The 21545-nt window shown below is 42.1% G+C and overlaps 7 non-coding genes across 7 annotated transcripts; 3 read left to right on the top strand and 4 right to left on the bottom strand.

The window, feature by feature from the left end:
• The first annotated feature begins 6253 nt into the window (after nucleotides 1-6253).
• Nucleotides 6254-6326, top strand: TRNAA-AGC (transfer RNA alanine (anticodon AGC)). The gene has a single exon. It is a non-coding gene; the product is annotated as a tRNA-Ala (tRNA).
• Nucleotides 6327-6793: 467 nt separating this feature from the next.
• Nucleotides 6794-6866, top strand: TRNAA-UGC (transfer RNA alanine (anticodon UGC)). The gene has a single exon. It is a non-coding gene; the product is annotated as a tRNA-Ala (tRNA).
• Nucleotides 6867-15002: 8136 nt separating this feature from the next.
• TRNAA-UGC (transfer RNA alanine (anticodon UGC)) lies at nucleotides 15003-15075 on the bottom strand. The gene has a single exon. It is a non-coding gene; the product is annotated as a tRNA-Ala (tRNA).
• Nucleotides 15076-16343: 1268 nt separating this feature from the next.
• Nucleotides 16344-16416, bottom strand: TRNAA-AGC (transfer RNA alanine (anticodon AGC)). Its single transcript has one exon. It is a non-coding gene; the product is annotated as a tRNA-Ala (tRNA).
• Nucleotides 16417-16619: 203 nt separating this feature from the next.
• TRNAA-AGC (transfer RNA alanine (anticodon AGC)) lies at nucleotides 16620-16692 on the bottom strand. The gene has a single exon. It is a non-coding gene; the product is annotated as a tRNA-Ala (tRNA).
• Nucleotides 16693-16897: 205 nt separating this feature from the next.
• TRNAA-UGC (transfer RNA alanine (anticodon UGC)) lies at nucleotides 16898-16970 on the bottom strand. The gene has a single exon. It is a non-coding gene; the product is annotated as a tRNA-Ala (tRNA).
• Nucleotides 16971-20821: 3851 nt separating this feature from the next.
• Nucleotides 20822-20894, top strand: TRNAA-UGC (transfer RNA alanine (anticodon UGC)). The gene has a single exon. It is a non-coding gene; the product is annotated as a tRNA-Ala (tRNA).
• Nucleotides 20895-21545: the final 651 nt, after the last annotated feature.

Below are 21545 nucleotides of genomic sequence, written 5' to 3'. Positions count from 1 at the left end.
AACTGTAATTTTTTCCAATTCTCCATATCCTTCTGTACCTTCTGCCAAAGAACCTCGTAGTTATTTTTGTATAATTTTGTATTTGAAGCTGCTATGTACTCTCCTAGATATTTAACCTTTTTTTTTTTTTTTTTATTGAAAAAGTTTTCAAATACAAATTTTCCCCCCCCCCCTCTCCCTCCCCCTCCCTAACCCCCCCTCCCCACCCATCCCCCCCTGTGACTTCTTCGTAACAAAAAAACCCCTAATTCATAACAGATTACTTACTCCCTCGTCAAAATACTGACCTTTACTTACTAAAAATATTATAAATATCATAACATCCCCCTTTATCCATACATTTCAGAAAAGAAGAGAACAAAAAAAAACAAAAAAAACATTATACTATAACTATTATAAAATAACTTCTAATTTAACATAATAGTGTTTTATATCTATATATTATTACAACAATTCAAAACCACCTTCCACTTTAAAACTATACGATAAATCCTACTTTAATATTTAATCTTCTATATATATTACTATAACATTTCAAAGCGACCTCCCCTTAAAATCTAATTTAACATTTATTCCACTCTATCCATTTCCTCCACTCCCCTAAATATATCTCTTAAAAATCCCTTTTCTTAAACTAATCAGTCTGTAGTTAGCTTATTCACCCACTGTCCTACAAATTTACCATACACAACAATTCTTAATATCTTTAATTCACTGCCCACACTACTTAAATATATATATATATATATTCCATTATGTCTAAATAAAAAAAAAGAAAAGACAATAACTTTAAATTTATAGTCCATATAATATCTTCTTTGAGGTCTTTCCACTGGATTGTTAAAACCAACATCCATAATAGGGTAACATAGCTTGCTGATGCAACAGTTTATTCAAGATCTTCAATCATATCTGCCCCCATCAGTAGTAAATATCTTCTTATATGTATAAAAGTAAAAACAACCACCCGAGTGACATTATAATTATATTCCATATAATAATAATTATGGGTTTCATCAGGATTATTGATTTCCATCATCGTAGTGGGTAACAACCGGATCTTCTGCATGCCCCAGCATGATTCTCTTGCCTTATGATTCAAGATAATTATAATATGTTTATCAACACAAAAAGAAATATCAAAGTAGATAATTCAAATCCATCAGTTTGAGGCTCTTTCCACGTCCCAAAATTATGGCAATGCAGAGATCTGCCACTATCCTCAGGATGATATAGACCAATATGTCGCCTCCTCTATGTTTTCACATAATCATTCATATTTTAAAGACACTGGCTTCACTGTTGCTTGAGTTAGAAATTTCTATTTTTATACAACCTATTTCTTTTTTTGTTTTCTTTTTGTGGGTTTGACTTCGATCCTGGTTTCTTTTCTACAGATTGTGTGTCAACTGGTCGGTCTTCATTCTGCTTTATAGATTGGTCGTATTGATTTTGTTTTGATGTCTCATGTTTCTTTTTTATCCCTTGTATATCCCCTAATTGGTTTCCATGCTTGCCTTGATATGTCATCACATTAAAATCAGATGGCACTTCTCTCAAATTTGTAGATAATCCAGCTGGGGTGTCCGGTAAATCCAAAGGCAATTTATCTGGTACATTCTCTGTAATTCGATATTTTCCCTTTATTTCCAGCTCCTTCTGCTTATCCTGTATCATTCCTGAAGAAGTTAAATTCATGTTCAACCTATTTTGATAAAATTCTTCCGCTCTTTCAATAGTATCTAACTGATATCTTTCTCCTTGATGTCTCAGTATAATACCAACTGGGGCATTCCACCTATATGATATATTTCTCTTTTTTAACTCAGACACCAGAAAACCAAATTTCTTCCTTTCTGCTAATATCTTAGGTGGGAGTTCCTTGTAAATCCATATCTTTCGTCCATACAATTGCAAATTAGAATTAAAAGAATTTTGCACAATATTATTCCTAATTTCCTTGTCCGTAAAATAAATCACCACATCTCTAGGCAGTTGCCTTTGCTTAGCAATCCAGGAATTTATTCTGAGAACTCTGTCAATCCTACAAGACACTTCCTCAGGTTGAACCTTTAAAATCCCAGCTAGAATTTCAGAAGATATTTTCCTTAAATCATCTCTATTATTTTCCTGCAAACCTCTCAGTCTTATCGCATATTCTGTAAAATTATATTGGACCATGAGAACCTCTTTTTCAATCCTCTGTTGCAGATTTTCTACATTACCAGACATTTGGTCAGCATCCATTTTAGGTTTTTCTTCTGAGCTATTATCCTGAGTGTTTATCAAATCATTTTCAATTTTTTGAATTCTATTGTCCAATTTATCTTGAATTTCATCCATTTTAGACTCTAGTAAATTAGTATTTGTATCCAACTGTATCATAAATTTTGAAAAACCATTAACCACTTTTAAAATTTTTTGCTCCAAAAAATCAAACTTAGATTTTACCAGTTCTTTAATTTCCTGCTTAAATTCTTCAAGATGCTGATTCACAATCTCATCCCTTCTTTCAATCTCCTCTAAGAGAAATTCTATTATATCAAAATCAGGTTTCTGAGACTGAAGAGTTAAAACTTGTTCCTTTAAATTGTGGGTGAGGGAATCCCCCCCCCCTTCTTGTTTATCTGACTTTGTAAGTCTCGGCGCCATGTTTCCGCCCAGGCAGGCTTTGTTAAAAAGAAAAAAAAAGAAAAAGAAAAAAAAAACAAGAAAAAAGACTTCTTTCCAGTCAACAACAATATCAAGTCTCCAGGAAGAAAAAAAGAAAGAAAAACACAGGAGCGAGGTTTTGTCTACAAATGTAGCCAGTGGTATTTATTCCGCTACATTGTAATAATAGAAAACAGAAAGACTTTTCCTTTCTGCCTCTTCTCCAGCTGCTGCAAACGCCATTTTAAAAAACTTTTTTCCCCTCCTTTCCTTTCCTCTTCTCTCTTAAGTTATTTTTTATTTTTAAAAGATAAGTAGAATACTTGCGGTTCAGTATTACAGATCCAGCTCACATTTTCTTTAAGTAATCTGTTAAATTCACAGGCTTGCTCTTGACGCCTGGCTCTGCATTCGCAGAGGTCTCCCAAAGCCCGGAGCGACGGCTGGGGATATGGGGCATCTCATCCGCTCCGTCCCAAAAGAAAAAGAAAAACTTTTGGGACTCTGCAGAGAGTTCTACCCACCCCTGCCGGCTCTATCTCCGTTTCCTCATGGAAACGGAGTTTTTTCGAGCCGCCGTTCCGTTGTGAAGGCGGCTCTGACAGGCAGTGGAAGCTGACGATCCCAAAGGAACGTCTGGCGGCGGCCAGCAGCAAACAGGAAGTCCGATATTTAACCTTTTTAACTATTTCAAAATTTGTTATTCTTGCTAGTTCATCTCTTTCAAGTATAGACATATTTTTAATTATCATCTTTGTCTTATGTGAATTAACTTTAAATCCTGATACTTTCCCGTATTGATTAATTATATCCAATATATATGGAGCCGACTCTATAGGTTGGGATAAGGTGACAACCAAATCATCTGCAAATGCTCTTAATCTATAATCTTGATGTCTAATTATAATACACAACACTAACTTTTGAAGTGTTTCTTAGTTAAGACTTAGAAATAGGGATGGAGTGGAGTCAATGTATCTCAATGTATCTTTATCCTGCCTTGAAAAAATATATAAAAGCTGGTTGAATCCTTTGTTGTGGGTCCTGACATTTTTCTGGCTGGGATCCCTTTTGCTGAAGCACTTTAATAAAAAGGAAATCAATCCTGCACCTTGTGTCTGGTAATCTTCATTAGCTTTGGGACCAGGCTAAGACCTGAATTTGGGGACAACAGTAGAACTAGGTTGACAGGTAGTTGGGGAATTAGCTCAAATGGTAGAGCGCTCGCTTAGCATGCGAGAGGTAGCAGGATCGATGCTTGCATTCTCCAGCCATTCTCTTTTGTTTTGTACCATCCATGGAAAGACCTTTTTCCACTCCATATCTGCATCTGTAACTGCATTTCGACATTTGGAAATGTTCAATTTTTGGATAATGATTTGGTTAGCAGTCACATATGAAATGAAAAATAAGAAATGATGATTATTCTCACCAGGGATGAAATGCTACCAGTTCGAGTGAACCAGTAGTAAAAAATGCTACCTGTTTGGGTGAACCGGTATTTCCGACAATCACTGGGTGACGATCAGCTGTGATGTGCAATTTATATTAGCTAGAATCGTCGGATTTCCTGCATTCTAGTTAATCTAAATTGTGTGGCACAGCAGATCCCCCCCCTCGCTGTTCTACTTACCTTTGCAGATTCGGAAGGCTTCAAAATGTTCCTTTTTTAGCGCTGCGCGGGTGCGTGCTGATTCTCACCCCCACACGCCCTCATGTCTTTTTTTCAGGACCCTGATTTCAACCCTTCTGTCTCTCCCACTTTTTCTGAGGGCTGGTAAGAGCCATTATCATAAGTAATTCTTTAAACTTATCCAAGGACAAGGAAAGAAGAGCAAAGAACCTGGCGCAGCAGATTAAAGTGCTGTTAAGTAGCACCAGCTGCCTGCAATTACTGCAAGTTCAAATCTCACCAGGCTCAAGGTTGACTCAGCCTTCCATCCTTTTGAGGTAGGTAAAATGAGGACCCGGATTGTGGGGGCAATAAGCTGACTTTGTATAAAAAAAGAACACTGCTTAGGGGAGGGCCAAAAGCCCTACTAAGCAGGTATATACAAAAATATGAAGGCTATTGCTTAACGCATTGTAAGCCGCCCTGAGTCTCCGGAGAAGGGCGGCAATCCCTACTTGACAGAAAGGGTGAGGATGAACAAGAGAGAAAATCTCTAGAATCTGCAGAGTGCTCTCCTGTGTAGACCTGATTATCCCATTGATTTGGGGTGAAGATCCTGGAAGAACCTATGGAGGAGGGATATGTAGCTGTATCTTGGCTTGGGCAGTTTAAGTTCTGATGTTGAGGTTGGAGAATCATCAGCAAGGATAATTAAAACAAGAACAAATTGTCCAGGATGGTAGGGATAGTAGAAACCAAAACTACCAACTGTCTAATCTGAAGTCTCACCTTGTACAGTATAATAGGACACAATGTTATGTTCTAATGTCAAGATGTGTGTGTGTTTCTTTGTATTGAAATAAAGCACTTAAGACAAACATTTGTTCATTTTTATTTCTCTTTCCAAAAGAAAAGGAACGATGTCAGGCAAACAGGGAATTGAAATCAGGGAGCTCATGGAAAGAGACTATCAAGAGAAACTTCATCTCCTCAAAGTTCTCATCCCCGCTTGGATAGGACAGGTAGACAGAAGGAGTGGATAAATTATATACAGACTCAACTCTTATAATTTTCTGGTATCATTTTTGAAGGAACACCAAATCCTTCCATTTTTGAAGGAACACCAAACAATAACTAGTCATTTCAAGGGTGAAATTTGTCATGGGCCATATTTCTTGATTACTTCTTGATTGCTGTCTTGCTTTGGGTCAATCACTGTCAGCACGTCAATCATGCTGAAGCATCCTTCTTCCCTTTCTTCTCTGCCTTCCAGGAAGGAATCTCATGTAGAGTGATCCTGCAATTTCTTTGCTCTTCAGCTCATTGGTTTTAGATGGATTGTGCACCTCCTCTTGGAGGGCCAATAGGTAAAAGGAAGCAATGGTAGAGAAGACAGATGCTCATCACAGTGCTGAGGAGGCCAGACCCAAGACCATGGAATGGAACACAACTAGCCATATATTAAAGTTGATCTTGGGTGAAGGACACTAACATGCTCATTCAAGAAGTGCCGGAGATATCAAAGTTCTTTCAGGGTCTGCAATCACCCAGGTGTATCATTTTGAAAACTATCAGGAAAGGAAAGGATGTCAGGAAAACAGGGAATTGAAATCAGGGAGCTCATGCAAAGGGATCATCAAGAGAAACTTCATCTCCTCATAGTTCTCATCCCCACTTGGACAGGAGGAATGGATAAATTATGTACTGACCCAATCCTCACAATTTTCTATCATCATTTTTGAAGGAACACCAGATCCTGAAGTTCCTGAAAAGGCTTTAATCAAGACGGAAGAGGAAGGGTTCAAAAGGCCAAGTTTACCACTGCAAGGACCTAGTCGAATTCCTCAGGATGTCCCAGCTCAAACTCTTTCAGAAGTGCCTTGGTCATTTTCAGGAGATCTGGCCAGAATTAGACCAATTTCATCTCCCCAGTTTCTGCATCTTGTCCTAAGACACTGTAATATAGTAGAACAAGGCAGCCAGGAAGTTGGGGAATTAGCTCAAATGGTAGAGCGCTTGCTTAGCATGCAAGAGGTAGCAGGATCGATGCCTGCATTCTCCAGTTAATCTCTATTAGCTTTTGGCTTCCCTACAGAAAATCCAGTCCCAGGCAAATTGTGCATATTATCCTAAATTTCTACACTGTTACAAAGCAGTCCAGGCAGACAGTTGGGCATTAGTGGCAATACCAAACTCTTGCTTTACTCTTGCAGGAGATGGTGGGATCGATGTCCACCTTCATCAGAAAGGTTTTTGGTGGATCCACCCTGCGTGATTCTGCATAACAGCTTTTAGGTGGCTCTTTCTTGAGAAATGATGGAGCAGAACTACTAGGATGTAGTGTGATCAGCTCAAAGGATAGAGTGCTTGCTTTACATGCAAGAGATAGCAGGAGCAGTGGCTGCATTGTGCAAGTCAACCTTTTGCTCCATTTTGCCAGGTTACTTGGACATTTTTTTTAAAAAAAAATCTCTTTAGTTTCTGCATTCTGAATTCTTGAAGTTTGGTGAGTCAAATATAGCTGGAGCTGGGGAATTAGCTCATATGGTAGAGCGCTTGCTTTGCATGCAAGAGGTGGTGGGATCGATGCCCACATTCTCCAATCATGTGATTATTTTATTTTGGCCATTTTTATCTCGTCCATTGCCATCCATGTACAGATAATGGAGCCTGCCAATTCCATTCGTAACACAAGGATTCGTAGGAATGAATCACGTAACTTAAACGTGATGACTCCCTGGTCTAAAGCAGAAGTCAGCAGACTGATTCCTTCTTAATCAACAGCCAATGTGAACAAGTGGCCAAAGATTATGAGGTTGCTGGTTCCACTTTTATTTTGAGAGTCTGATTTTATTCTGCACAGCTCAAAACAGTGGAATTACTGGCAAGGGAAGGGGATACTAGTAAGTTTTCACCTATAAGCACAGATACAGCTCCTGCTCAGTATATTGAAGTTACAGCAGGGGTGGGTTCTAATTTTTTTTACTACCGGGCGTGGGCGTGGCTTATTTTGTAGGCGTGGCTTGATGGTCATGTGACAATTATTTAGGATTTAGCAGAGGTACTGGTTTACCAGGCTTTTAACAGCTTGCAGAGCTGTAACAACCTACCCATTTATTTTTTGCAGGCACTGATCCATTCATGTATTTTTGCAGGCACTGATCTACTCATGTATTTTTATTTATTTTATTTATTTATTTTTCATATTTGTATACCGCCCTACTCCCGAAGGACTCAGGGCGGTGAACAGTCATAAATAAAATACAAAGATATACAAAAGTTAAAAATTATTAAAAACAGATTAAATAATTTAGGCTCAGAGATTAAAACATCCAAATTTATCTAAAAGAGATTTAAAACCCAATTTAAAAGCCAATTTAAAAGCCAATTTAAAAGCCAATTTAAAAGCCAATTTAAAAGCCAATTTAAAAGGGAGAGTTAGGCCAGACCAGCCTGTTGGAATAGAAACGTTTTTAGGGCGCGGCGGAAGATGCGTAAGTCTTGGATCCTCCGTATCTCCGGGGGGAGCTCGTTCCAGATGGCAGGTGCCCCCACAGAGAAGGCTCTCCCCCTGGGGGCCGCCAGTCGACATTGTTTGGCTGACATTTTTGCAGGCACTGATCTATCCATTTATTTTTGCAGGCACCGGTCTACTCATTTGTTTTCTTTTAACACTGATCAGCTGTAGGGCGACACTTTGAAGCCCTTTGAAGAGTTTAAACAGTTTTTTTTTTCCCTCTAGCCATCAGCTGGGACTCAGGAGGCAGCAATAGATTGGGGATGGGGTCAAATAAAAGGTAAGAATAACGCGGGGATGGGGGGGGTGGGGGTGGGGGCGGGGGTGGGGATGGGGGGCAGAACTGGTTCAGTGATGTCATATCGTCACCGCTACTGGCTCGGTGGAATCGGGCAGAACCGGGAGGAACTCACCACTGAGCTACAAGGTATAAAAGGAACAAAATCATGGTATCTTCCATGGTAAAGTAAGCATTTCTTTATTATTAGATTTAAATCCCATCTTTGTTTTGTACAACTTAAAGTGGTGTATGCAATGTTCCCATCTTCCATTTTCCTCACAACAAAAAGAACCCAATGGGGTGGTGTAAACCTGAGAGATGGACAAATCATCTGGTCATCCAGCCAGGCTTCATGTCCAAAGAAGAATGTAATTCATGGTCTCCTAGTTCCTAGTCCACCACTTTTACCCAACTGTATCTATCTTCCCTGATCTCCTTCACCTACGTTGAAAGGGCAGCCCCTCCCATAGAGAAAAGCATAGCCAACAAATCCTGGTGTTTGTTCTAAAGCAGGCTCATTGGAGGACTTGGAAACCTTTCAAGGTAGTTTGCATTGTCCTAATAGAAGGGACAGATTAACAGAGTTGGAAGGGACCTTGTAGGTCATCTAGTCCAATACCCCACCCAAGCAGGAGACTCTACACCATTTCTGACAAATGACAGTCCAGTGTCTTCTTGAAAGACTCCAGTAATGAAGCTCCCACAACTTCCAAAGGTTCCACTTGTTCCAGTGGTTGATTGTTCTCACTGTCAGAAAATTTCTCCTTATTTCTAGGTTGAATCTCTCCTTCATCAGTTTCCATCCATTATTCCTTGTCTGGCCTCCAGGTGCCTTGGAAAATAGCTTAAGCCCTTCCTCTCTATGGCAGCCCTTCAAATATTGGAACACTGCTATGATGTCTCCCCTGGTCCTTCTCTTCGCTAGACTAGCCATGCCCAGTTCCTGCAACCTTTCTTCATATGTTTTAGTCTCCAGTCCCCTAATTATCCTGGTTGCTCTTCGCTGCACTTTTTCTAGAGTCTCAATATCTTCTTTATAGTGTGGATGCAGTATTCTAGGTATGGTCTTACTAAAGTTTTGTATAAAAATTACTCAGCCAAAATGATTGCAGGGACAGTAATCCCAGAGTCACATTCATGAGATGGGCAGCTATATAGATTTGATAAACAAATAACTACAGTTAACTAATTTTTTCAGTGTAAGATAATTTTTCTGCTTAGCACATGTTGATGACTTGGTGCAATGATAAAAACGTGAAAATGAAACCCTCTCTGCGCTGTTCATATTCTTCTTGTAACTTGCATGCTCAGAACACATCTACAAAATAAATTTCGATTACCTTCAATTACATTTCAGTTTAGTATTTCAGTTACTGTGATTAGAGCAACATACAGTATCTGAATACGGAGCAAAAGGAACCTTAGCAATCATTCTAGAGAAGATGGATTGTTCTAGTAGCCAATCAAATCACACTTGTCCCATGTCTCTTTAAGCAGTTATGGGAAAAAACATTAAGGTTCTAATGTTTTTAGGACGTGAGCTTCTGATCTAAATTTTTCAGGATACTTCTAAACTTTATACATTATCTGGAGCTAGGGGATATTACCATCAGCCCATTATCATGGACAAATTCTTCCCAATTAATATGAAGGTTTTGGTGGCAATTCCCTGCCACAGAGAGGAAAAACTTATTTGAAAAGTTAATTCCAAGAGCTTGATGGACCTGACCAGGTTTCAAAGGGAACTGTGGATTGTCCCTGAGACTCACCCAAAATACTTCTAGAGACGTTTTCTGAATGTTATTGATTAAGTGCCATCAGTTCAGTATTGATTCTTAGTAACCACATAGGTAGACGTTCTCCATGATCATCTGCCCCTTACTTGGTCCTTCAGCTTCAATGGTTCCTTCATCACCACTGTAACAAGAGTCCATCCATTTGATGCTAGCCATTCTCTTCTTCTTCTCTTCCTTTCCACCATTTCCAGCTGTAGAGCCTTCACAAGATAGCCAGGTCTTCACATAATGTGTCTAAAGTCAGATTGAGCCTGGTCATTGTGCTGATATTTGCATGATTATATTATGATGGTGTCCTTGCTTTATGATTGTTGTGATGTATTTCTTTTGATGACTGCATTATTATTGGTGTATTTGTATGTTGCTGTTGATGAGTGTTAGAGATGATCAACACATCTTTCTCTCTAAAAATATATCTCAAAGAAAGGAGGAGCAAGAAATTGCCTGTTCCACCAGGAAGGAAATTGTCCAGTGATTTAGATGAACAAGGAATGAAGGTAGAAGAACTAAGAGGAAAAAGCACAGAGTTCAATTGGGTGAAGTGGAGTTAACAATGTCCAAGAAGAGAGACTGAGAAGTTAAGAAGAGAGTGAGAGGAACTGCTACATAAGATACATCTATGGCTGAGGAAATTTTGGGAAAGAGGGGCTGAGAGAAATTGATTTGTTCAAATATATTCTGTGCTTTTGAGTGTGGGACACTCTTGAGACTACTGAGTATATTCTGTTCAAAATACAACCACACACACAAAAGCTTTCTATAGAACAAGTGAACGTTCATCTTAAAGTGATTTTGTTTTTGAATCTTGTTCAGAAAGCAAACAGTGTTTGGACAATGTTGGTCTCCAGAGGGAGCTATTCCATAAATAAAGTATTACAGAAAAAAAAGATCCATCCTCTCTTTGCTACATTAGGCTGAACTTCTCAGCAGCAAGCACTAGTGGTGGGATTCAGCTAGTTCGCACCTATTCGGGAGAACCGGTTGTTAACTTTAAAGCTGTTTGGAGAACCAGTTGTTGGAAGAAATCTTATTCTGTTTTTTTTTTTTTTTTCCACTTTACAGGGCTAATCCTGTAAGGAAGGCAGGAAGGAAACATTCTGGTGTTGTTTCTAGCCTAATCTTTATTGCCCTGCTTACAGAAATTGCCTCTCTGGTTAACCCTTATTACATTGTAACAGCGAGTGACGTTGAGCTGACCAAGCCATGCCTACCCAACTGGTTATTAGGGCAGAGAACCGGTTGTTACGTTATTTGAATCCCGCCACTGCTAAGCACCATCATGTGGAAAGAACCTCGGAGGAGATGCAGCAATTGGAGGAAGGACTCCCTATGGATGGAGCAAAATAAAAGAGAACGTCTGGAGAATGCAAGCATCGATCCTGCTACCTCTTGCATGCTAAGCAAGCGCTCTACCATTTGAGCTAATTCCCCAGCTGACTGATAGCATTCTTGTGCAGTTTCCCAAGAAAGAACGGAGCCAAGATGACATACAGAAACTAGCAGGAAAAGATTGGTGTTCCATACTGAGAGTGCAATCCAACCTACCTACATCAAAGGAAGCCCCTTGAATCAATAGATCTGGATCTTCAGAGGCAGGGGTGGGCTGACTCGGCTCACCTGTCCCCATATCTTGTCCTATATTTCCTTGATTCTGGCTCAGATGATTCGCACAGCACAGCTGATTTCTGAGCCTCCGCTGTTCTACTTACTGGGGCTGTCTTAGAAGGTAAGCTTCAAATTGCTGTATTTTGAATGCTGCGCGCAAGTGTGTTAGGCATGTGCGCGCACAAAGCCCTCGTGCGTGTGCAAAACTCCTGCTCACAGAACTAGTTCTAAACTGGTTGCAGCCCACCACTGTTCAGAGGGATGCCTGAATTTGCACTAAGAGGCACCCCTCCCCCTCTGTTGGATCTGGCAAAGTGGGATGTGAGCAATGGTGGGTTTCAATTTTTTTTACTACCCGTTCTGTGGGCGTGGCTTGGTGGGTGTGGCTTGGTGGCGTGGCAGGGGAAGGATAATGTAAAATCTCCATTCCCTCCCCAATCCAGGGGAAGGTTACTGCAAAATCCCCATTTCCTCCCGATCAGGTGGGACTTGGGAGGCAGAGAATAGATGGGGGCCGGGCCAGTCAGAATTTTTACTACTGATTCTCCCGAACTGGTCAGAACCTGCTGAAACCCACCTCTGGATGTGGGGATTCAGTCACTAGGGGATAATCATTAAACTATGGTTAAGGAAGGGTTAGGGACACATTTCCAAGGCAACATACAAAGCAAATGTGTTTCTGTATAAACCTACCAGATATGGTCAGAATCCTGCTCAAATGCTGCTTCCAGCTACAAAAAGGAAACTCACTCTACCATTTAAGTTAATTCCCCAGCTGTCTGATAGAATGTTAACATAATTTCCCCCCCAAAAAAGAAGCCAAGATAACAGTGAGAAACTGGAGAAGATTGGTGCTCCATGGTGAGAGTGCAATCCAACCTACCTACATCAAGGGGAGCTGCTAAGGATATTGTTGTGTTACCAACCAGCAGAGTAAATGCACAGAGAAACGGTACTGAGAGCAATGAATACAATACATACAAACTGGTTTAACAAAGCTTTTACTTTGTAGTGAAAAACAATTGCGTAGTCCTTTAGTCAATCCAAGTCTTTAGCCATTCAAATCAGTCCGAAGTTACAGAGTTACAGTTATCTTCTTACCATACAAACAGCAGTAGGTAATAAACAGCAATTCAACACTGGTAACAAATTACGATGATAGCAGATCCATCCACTTCTTCACACATGACAGTAACAGTTCCAACCAGCAAGTCAAGCAAGAAGTCGAGCAATTCTGACCAACAATGACTATAGCTCAGCTCTCTCCTTATAGACAGTTTACACTAGTAATTATCCACTTAAGATAAGTGGAGTCAGCAGTGCAATGACTCAACAGTACAATTAGGATAATTGCAGTCAGCAGTCAGTCAGCAGTCAGTTACAATGACTCATCAGTACAATTACTCAGCATTACATCTTAAAGTTACAGAATACATTTAAAGTGATAGCACACATATATTGCCTGGACAACTTGTTAGGCTTACACCATATCCTAACATGAGCCCTTGAATCAGTATATCTGGAGCTTCAGAGGGATGCCTGGATTAGCACTAAGGGAATCCCTCCACCTCAGGTGAGTAAAGCCTCCATCCAGAATGTCCCCTACTATTTAAGGGGTCAGCATTTGCTCCAAGTCACAGAATAACTCCAATCTTTTCCTTAGTTTCCAAGTGAAACTCAGCTGAAGTAAGCCAGGTCTTCAAGAGGGCAAGACAATCTGAGAAGTATTATTTTACAAAGAACTGGATATTTCAATTGCTATTTAACATTTTGTTTTTCAGATATGGAACTCAGTGTTCATTGGCTGTTGACAAAACTGACATTTTTGACCTGAGGATCTCTGGCTCTCAATGTAACTTGCGTAGCACAGTACAACACAGCACGCATTACTTTCGTAGCATATTGTCACAGAGAGATGATAACGGCTACCAAGTTTGTTTGGTTTTTGTCTGGAAGTGTGAGAAGGGAGAAAGAGTCAGAGAGGGAGAGAGAAGAGAGGGAGAGAGAAATTATAGTAAGGGTGGAAGAATGATAAGGCTAACACTTAAAGCAGCGGTGAAATCCACTTACCTTCTCTCCCGGTTCGGGAACAGGAGCACGCTATGTGTGTGTGCGCCTCTTCTGTGCATGCATAGATGGTAAAAAATCAGGGCGTAATGTGATGTCCTGGTGGGTGGGCAGAGCCTCCCGCCGCCGGTGCTACTGGTTCGGCGAGCCTGATAGAACCGGGGGGGATTTCACCGCTGATTTAAAGGCTCATATTGACTAATGAGAGAATGTCTCCTCCCCCCTCCTCCTCCTCCTCCTCTTCCTCCTCCTCCTCCTCCTCCTTCTACTTCTCCTCTTCCTCCTCCTCTTCCTCCTCTTCCTCCTTCTCTTCCTCCTCTTCCTCCTTCTCTTCCTTCTTCTTCTTCTCCTCCATCTCCGTCTCTCCTCCTCCTCCTCCTTCTCCTCCTCCTTCTATTTCTCCTCCTCCTCTTCTTCCTCCTCCTCTTCCTCCTTCTCTTCCTTCTTCTTCTTCTCCTCCATCTCCGTCTCTCCTCCTCCTCCTCCTTCTCCTCCTCCTTCTATTTCTCCTCCTCCTCCTCTTCTTCCTCCTCCTCTTCCTCCTTCTCTTCCTTCTTCTTCTTCTCCTCCATCTCCGTCTCTCCTCCTCCTCCTCCTTCTCCTCCTCCTCCTCTTCTTCCTCCTCCTCTTCCTCCTTCTCTTCCTTCTTCTTCTCCTCCTCCATCTCCGTCTCTCCTCCTCCTCCTCTTCTTCTTCCTCTTCTTCCTCCTCCTCTTCCTCCTCCTCCTCTCCCTCTCCCTCTCCCTACCCACCGTGCCCCTACCCCTACCCCTATCCCAATCATTTCTTCTCTTACATGGCCAGTCCCAATCAGTTTTCTGAATGTCCTGAGAACAAGTGTAGATCTGTGACTGTATACAAGGAACCTAATTGACTCTGCACAGAGAAAGAGAGAGCAGAAAGTTGTTGTGGAGATAGGTTGGAAATTTATTGTAAAGATGCCAGCTAGGCTGGAAGGAGGGGTCAAGAGGGCCTAGCTTGGAGTTACTGCTCAGCTGCAACTGGCATAAGATTGACTTGCCCCAAGATCCATCTCTGAAGCCTTAGGTGGTTGTTCCCAGGGCATTTTAAGAAGTCTGGTGAGATTAGTATAACAGAAATGGTAGACAATAAAATTACTGATTTCATGAGTGGCTCTGGTTGCCTGCTCTCACAGGGTAAACAATTCCCCAATTGCTTCTCGGAGGCACTTTCCATAGTATACAAAAGAAAAAGCAGATACAAGGTAATGCATACAAATGTATTCAGTGAGGCTGAATGAGTGTATGGATCTCAAAAATGAGCAGAGAGTAGACTGGAGAATGTGGGCATCGATCCCACTACCTCTTGCATGCAAAGCAAGCACTCTACCATCCGAGCTAATTCCCCAACTGCCTGGCAACTTTGATTCACTGTGTTACAAGAAGTCAGAACAGGAAACAGCAACTGAGAAGATGAAAATAATTCAATTATATAGCAAGATAAATGTTTGATTGGAGAATGTGGGCATCGATCCCACCACCTCTTGCATGCAAAGCAAGCGCTCTACCATATGAGCTAATTCCCCAGCTCCAAGCAGTCTTGATCCACAAAACTGCAAGAATTCAGGAGAAGAAGCAGAAACCGAGAAGATGAAATTAGATGCCAGCTGGTCATATCCACTGGAAGGGATCAAGACACATGTGAGCTCAGTTACGTGACAGATGTTTTGGTCTATCCTGAGGAAATGGACAAGATCCTCACAGCTGTGAGCTTGGCCGTATGAGTTCTGGGGCATGCCAACATGTGGGATGCCTACCTAAAATGCTTATGCCCTATCAGGCACCTTCCCTTTGAGATCTGGCAGGCCTTACCCTCTTAACTTTCCAAAGAGTCATGAAGAGCTGGCTTTCCCCCTTTGCTAGGACAGTAAGATTGGTGCATGGAAGACATATAAAGGTTGCTAGAATTAGGTATGTTTAGTTTAATGAAAAGAAGGACTAGGTGTGACATGATAGCAGTCTTCCAATACAGTATCTAAGGGATTGCCACAAAGAAGAAAAGGTCAATTTATTCCCCAAAGCACTTGAGGGCAGGACAAGAAGCAACAGATGGAAACAAATCAAGGAGAGGACCAATCTAGAACTAAGGAGAAATTTCCTGACAGTGAGAACAATTGATCAGTGGAACAACTTTCCTCCAGAAGTTGTAAATGCTCCAGCACTGGAAGTTTTTAAGAAGAGATTGGACAACCATTTGTCTGAAATGGTATAGCGTTTCCTGCCTGAGCAGGGGGTTGGACTGGAAGACCTCCAAGATCCCTTCCAACTCTGTTATTTTGTAAATTCTGTAAAAACTGTATAGACGAATGGATGTTGTTGGTGGGTTGGGTTCTTGGTTTTTCTTTATGGTTTGTTGCATTGCTTTCAATGTTTTTATCACTGTTACAGCTACCCAGAGTTGGCAGAAGATGACTTTTATATATCTTTTAAATAAAGAAATAAAGTACTCTAATAGCACGGCAAAAAAGGATAAAGGGTGGTTGGAGAATATGGGCATCAGACCTACTACCTCTTGTGTGTGAAGCAAGCACTCTTCCATTTGAGTTAACTTCATAGCATCCTGTTCTACCATTGCTGCACCATCACTTCTCAAGAAATACCACACAGAAGATCATATGCAGAATCACAGGGGTGGATCTTGGGGAAGGACAATAAAATCAACCAAATGCCTGTCTTAGAAAAAGTGGGCATTGATCCCCACCACCTCATGCAAGCAAAACAAAGTTTCTGTATTGCCACCAATTCCAAGTCCAGGAAAATATGCAATGGATGTCAAAACTGAAGGAAGACTGTGTGGAGAATGCAGGTATTGATCCTGCTACCTCTCGCATGCTAAGCGAGCGCTCTACCATTTGAGCTAATTCCCCAACTGCCTGTCAACCTTGTTCTACCATGTTAGAAGAATTCGGGACAAGATGTTGAAACTGAGTAGATCGAAAGGGTCTAATACTTTGGAAAAGTACGTAAAAAAACTTGGACTGGAGAACGTGGGCATCAATCCCACCACCTCTTGCATGCAAAACTTGCCTGCATGAGGATCTGAATGGATGTCAAAACTGAAGAGACTGACTGGAGAATGCAGGCATTGATCCTGCTACCTCTCGCATGCTAAGCGAGCGCTCTACCACTTGAGCTAATTCCCCTGTTAACCTTGTTCCACCATGTTACAAGAATTCAGGACAAGATGCAGAAAATGAAGAGGTGAAAATGATCTAATACTTTTTTAGCAAAGGAAAGTGAACTGCCTGTCAACCTTGTTCTACCACATTAGAAGAATTTGGGACAAGATGTTGAAACTGAGTAGATCGAAAGGGTCTACTAAGTAAAAATAAGTAAAAAAAATTGGACTGGAGAATGTGGGCATCGATCCCACCACCTCTTGCATGCAAAGCAAGCGCTCTACCATATGAGCTAATTCCCCAGCTATGAGCAGCCTTGACCCACAAAACTGCAAGAATTCAGGAGAAGAAGCAAAAAAACCAAGGAGATGAACTTAAATGCCAAGTAGTAGTAAATCTGCTAGAAATGACCAAGACACACCTGAGCTCCATTTACCTGGGAAGAGTTTGAGCAGGTGGATTCAGAGGAAATGGACAAGTTCATCTCAGCTGTGCGTTCTGGAGCTGTGCCAGACTGCAGAGATGCCAGCATGGGAGCCTGTGAGGGTGAAGTTTCTCTCACCAAACTGGCAGCAGGTACGTAGGGTTTGGGGGGAATGAGTTCGCTCATCTCCTTTTAGGTTTCTGAGGCTGTACAATCTTTTATGGCCCTTTGGGGAAAGGGATGAACTGAGCCTAGCCTTGGGAAAAGGTGTGTAAACATTTCTAAATGGCTGCAGATGCTTTTCCCAAGCTCAGACAGCAACCTCAGCTTCCCTTCTGTCTTCCTCACATTCACCGTCAATCATGCCCTGTCATTTCGCAGTTGGACTACTGCAATGCGCTCCACATGGGGCTGCCCCTGAAGACCATACAGAAGTTACAAATGGTCCCGCATGAAGCAGCTTGTACAGTGCTTTGGTGTCCGTCGGCTTGCTCATGCTGCATTATAGTTATGCAAGCTACATTGGTTTCCAGTTTCTCTCCAGTGTTATTCAAGGTGCTCCTTATTACCTTTAAAGTCCTATCTAGCACACATTCTGGTTGTTTGCAGGACCACCTCTCTCTGAGGTATCTGCCCGTTCTCTAATTTGCATAGAGTAGGCACTTCCCAGATCAATTTCTTAAGTGTTGCTCTCTAGTGGGACTTATGAAGTTCCTAACCCTAACCCTAATCCTAATCCTAACTCTAACTGTAACCAGTGGTGGGATTCAAATAATTTAACAACCGGTTCTCTGCCCTAATAATTGGTTGGGTGGGTGTGGCCATGGTGGGCATGGCCAGGGGGTGTGACAGGCAGCACTCGGCCTCTTTCACCCCCTGTGACTGCCCCGCCTGTGCCCCATTTTGGGCCTAGAAAGCCTCCCTGAAGCCTCTATAGAGCCAGTAGTAAAACCGGTGGGAGGCTCCGCCCACCGACCCCAATGTCATCAAAATGCTTCTGTGCATGCGGAGAAGAATGTGTGCGTGCGGCCCCATTGAAAACCGGTAGTAAAGGTAAGTAGAACCCACCCCTGGTGTGGGAACTCCTGCAAGGGGCGGGGTGGGAAGGGGTGGAGGTCACTCAGCAATTTAACTACCGGTTTGCCCGAACTGGCCCAAACCAGCTGAAGCCCACCACTGACTGTAACTCTAACCCTGCACACCTTTCTGATGAGATCCAGCAGGCCCCACTCTCTTGGCCTTCCAGACAGCCATCTGGAGTTGGCTTTCCTCCAAGATACTAGGATAGAAAGATTGGAGCTTGGGGGATTGTATAGATCAGGGGTGTCAAATTCGCGGCCCACTGGCTAGATACGTCACGTGCTGGCCACACCCACCTCCATTTTAGCATTGGGGAAAAAAGTTGTGATACATCACGTGACGATGTGTCATTACAAGTTTGACACACCTGGTATAGATAAATGGCTGATGTTGGTGGATTGTAGTCCCATTTTTTTCCTTCATTTTTTTTTTGTTGTACTGCTTTTAGTGTTTCTGTTTAATCACTGTTGTTAGACAACCAGAGTCATGTAGCAGAGGATGGATGATCATATAAATCTTTTAAATTAAGAAATATATAAAAATGGCAAAAAAGGGGTAAAGGTAGATTTGGGCATCAAACCTATTACCTCTTATGTGTTAAACAAGCATTCTTAATCAGTGGAACAACTTGCCTCCAGAAATTGTGAATGCTCCAAACACTGGACATTTTTAAAAAGAGATTAGACAACCATTTGTCTGAAGTGGTATAGGATTTCCTGCCTGAGCAGGGGGTTGGACTAGAGGACCCCCAAGGTCCCTCCCAACTCTGTTATTCTATTTCTTCCATTTGAGCGAATTGCACAGCACTTAGCATTTAGCATTGCTGCTCCACCATTTCTCAAGAAACACTCCCACAGAAAATTGTATGCAGAATCACAGGGGTGGAGTAGGGTGGATCTTGGGGAAGGATGATTAAATCAACCAAAATCCTGTCTAGAAAAAGTGGGCATTGATCCCACCGTCTCTTGCAAGCAAACGAAGACTTTTGCATTGACACTAATTCCTAGTCCAGGAAAATATGCGGAACTTGCCTGCACGAAGAAGCAAAAAGTAAACAAATTGGAGAATGCAGGCATTGATCCTGCTACCTCTCGCATGCTAAGCAAGCGCTCTACCATTTGAGCTAATTCCCCACTTGGCTTTAATTTGGCAGAACCTTTACCCCCCACTTGTGTGTGTGTGTGCATGTGTGTGTGAACTGGAAGGATTTATTCAGACACTGGAAGATGAAGGGTTCTTGATGGTATATATGTAAATGCTATTTATGTGTATGTGTCTGTGGATGGCTGATTTGTCAGAGTGGCAGGCTTCCAGGAATTCTCTAGCCTTTTTGGATTTGGCTTTTTCTCCAATAGAATTATAACATTATAATTTCTTGAACCTTAAATCCTAAATCCTTGCAGTTTGGTGGGTGAAGGTTCCCTTATGTCTGGGGAATTAGCTCAAATGGTAGAGCGCTTGCTTAGCATGCAAAAGGTAGCAGGATCGATGCCTGCATTCTCCAGTCAATCTCTATTCACTTTTGGCTTCCAGACAGAAAATCCTTTTCCAGGCAAATTGTGCATACTTATTATCCTAAATTTCTACACTGTTGCAAAGCAGTTCAGGCAGGCAGTTGGGCTTTAGTGGCAATACCAAATTTCTTGCTTTGCTTCAGTAGACAGTGGAATTGATGCCCATCTTCTCCAGATACAATTTTGCTTGGTTTTACCATCCATACAGAAGATTCACCCCAGCCCACTCTCTGTGATTCTGCACAACAGCTTCTAGGTGGCTTTTTTCTTGAAAAATGATGGAGCGACACTGCTGGGATGTGGGGCAATCAGCTGAAATGATAGAGCACTTGCTTTACAAGCAAGAGGTCACGGGATCAGGGCTTGCATTCTCCGAGAGAAACATATACCGTATTTTTCAGAGTATAAGACACAATCCCCCCCCCAAAAGAGGCTGAAAATTTGGGTGTGTCTTATACTTTGAATGTCGCTTTTTTGAAGCTTTTTTTCAGCCCTAAGGAGGAACTAGCAAGTGAAGTGATCTCTGCGCTTTGCCTGCTCCCTCCGACTCTCAGCTGTGCTTTAGAAGCTTTTTTCAGCCCTAAGGAGGCGCTAGCGAGTGAAGCGATCTCCGTGCTTTGCCTGCTTTTCTCATTGCTGCTCCCTCTCAGCTGTGCTTTAGAAGCTGTTTTTTATCCCCAAGCAGGGGATAAAAAGTGCTCAAAACCGGCAAACTAATGTGCTGAAGCTGCCCAGAATGAGGACGCTAGCCAGATAAATACCTGGTAGGCAGTTTTTTTTTTTCCTATTTTCCTCCCCAAAAACTAAGCTGCATTTTATACTCCGGTGCATCTTATACTCCAAAAAATATGGTACCTCATTTTGCCAGTTTATTGGACCACTTTTATATATTTAGTTTCTGCATCTTGTCCTGAGGTCTTGCAGTTCGGTGCCTTAAAATCTACCTGCAGCTGGGGAGTTAGCTCAGATGGTAGAGCACTTTCTTTGCATGCAAGAGGTGGTGGAATCGATGCCCACATTCTCCAGTAAATGTTTACTTTATTTTATTACATTGTTAGATCCTTTTTCAGCTCCTCAGTTGGTGTCTCTTGCCCTGAATTCTTGTAACATGGTAAATCAAGGCTGCTAGGTAGTTGGGGAGTTAGCTCAGATGGTAGAGCACTTGCTTTGCATGCAAGAGGTGGTGGGATCGATGCCCACATTCTCCAGCCAACTCTCTGCTTATTTCCCCCCCCCCCATCCATACATCAATTCAACCTCATTGAATCCATCTGTACACATTGCGTTGTATTTGCCTTTCCTTTTGTATGCTGTGGGAGGTACCTCCGAGAAGCAATTGAGAAATCGTTCACCCTGTGAAAGTAAGCAACTAGAGCCACTCATGAATAGCCACTGGTGAGAAGCTCTTTTGCTTTGTATGTTACCTTGGAAATGTGTCACCTAACCCTTTCTTAACCATGGTTTAATGATTATCCCCTAGTGACTGGATCCCCACATCCCAGTTTGCCAGATCCACCAGAAGGGGAGGGGGCTTCCTCTTCATGATAATTCAGGCATCCCTCTGAAGGTCTAGATCAGTGGTGGGTTTCAAAATTTTTTACTACCGGTTCTGTGGGCGTGGCTTGGTGGGTGTGCCATGGATTGATGGGTGTGGCTTAGTGGGCGTGGCAGGGGAAGGATACTGTAAAATCTCCATTCCCTCCCCACTCCAGGGGAAAGTTACTGCAAAATCCCCATTTCCTCCCGATCAGCTGGGACTTGGGAGGCAGAGAATAGATGGGGGCGGGGCCAGTCAGAGGTGGTATTTACCAGTTCTCCGAACTACTCAAAATTTTTGCTACCGGTTCTCCAGAACTGGT

The sequence above is a fragment of the Pituophis catenifer genome, unplaced genomic scaffold (assembly GCF_029215685.1).
Source record: "Pituophis catenifer annectens isolate HBS135680 unplaced genomic scaffold, rPitCat1.0.hap2 SCAF_2, whole genome shotgun sequence".
In the NCBI taxonomy this organism is placed as follows: Eukaryota; Metazoa; Chordata; class Lepidosauria; order Squamata; family Colubridae; genus Pituophis; species Pituophis catenifer.
This window is presented reverse-complemented; position numbering and strand designations above follow the sequence as displayed.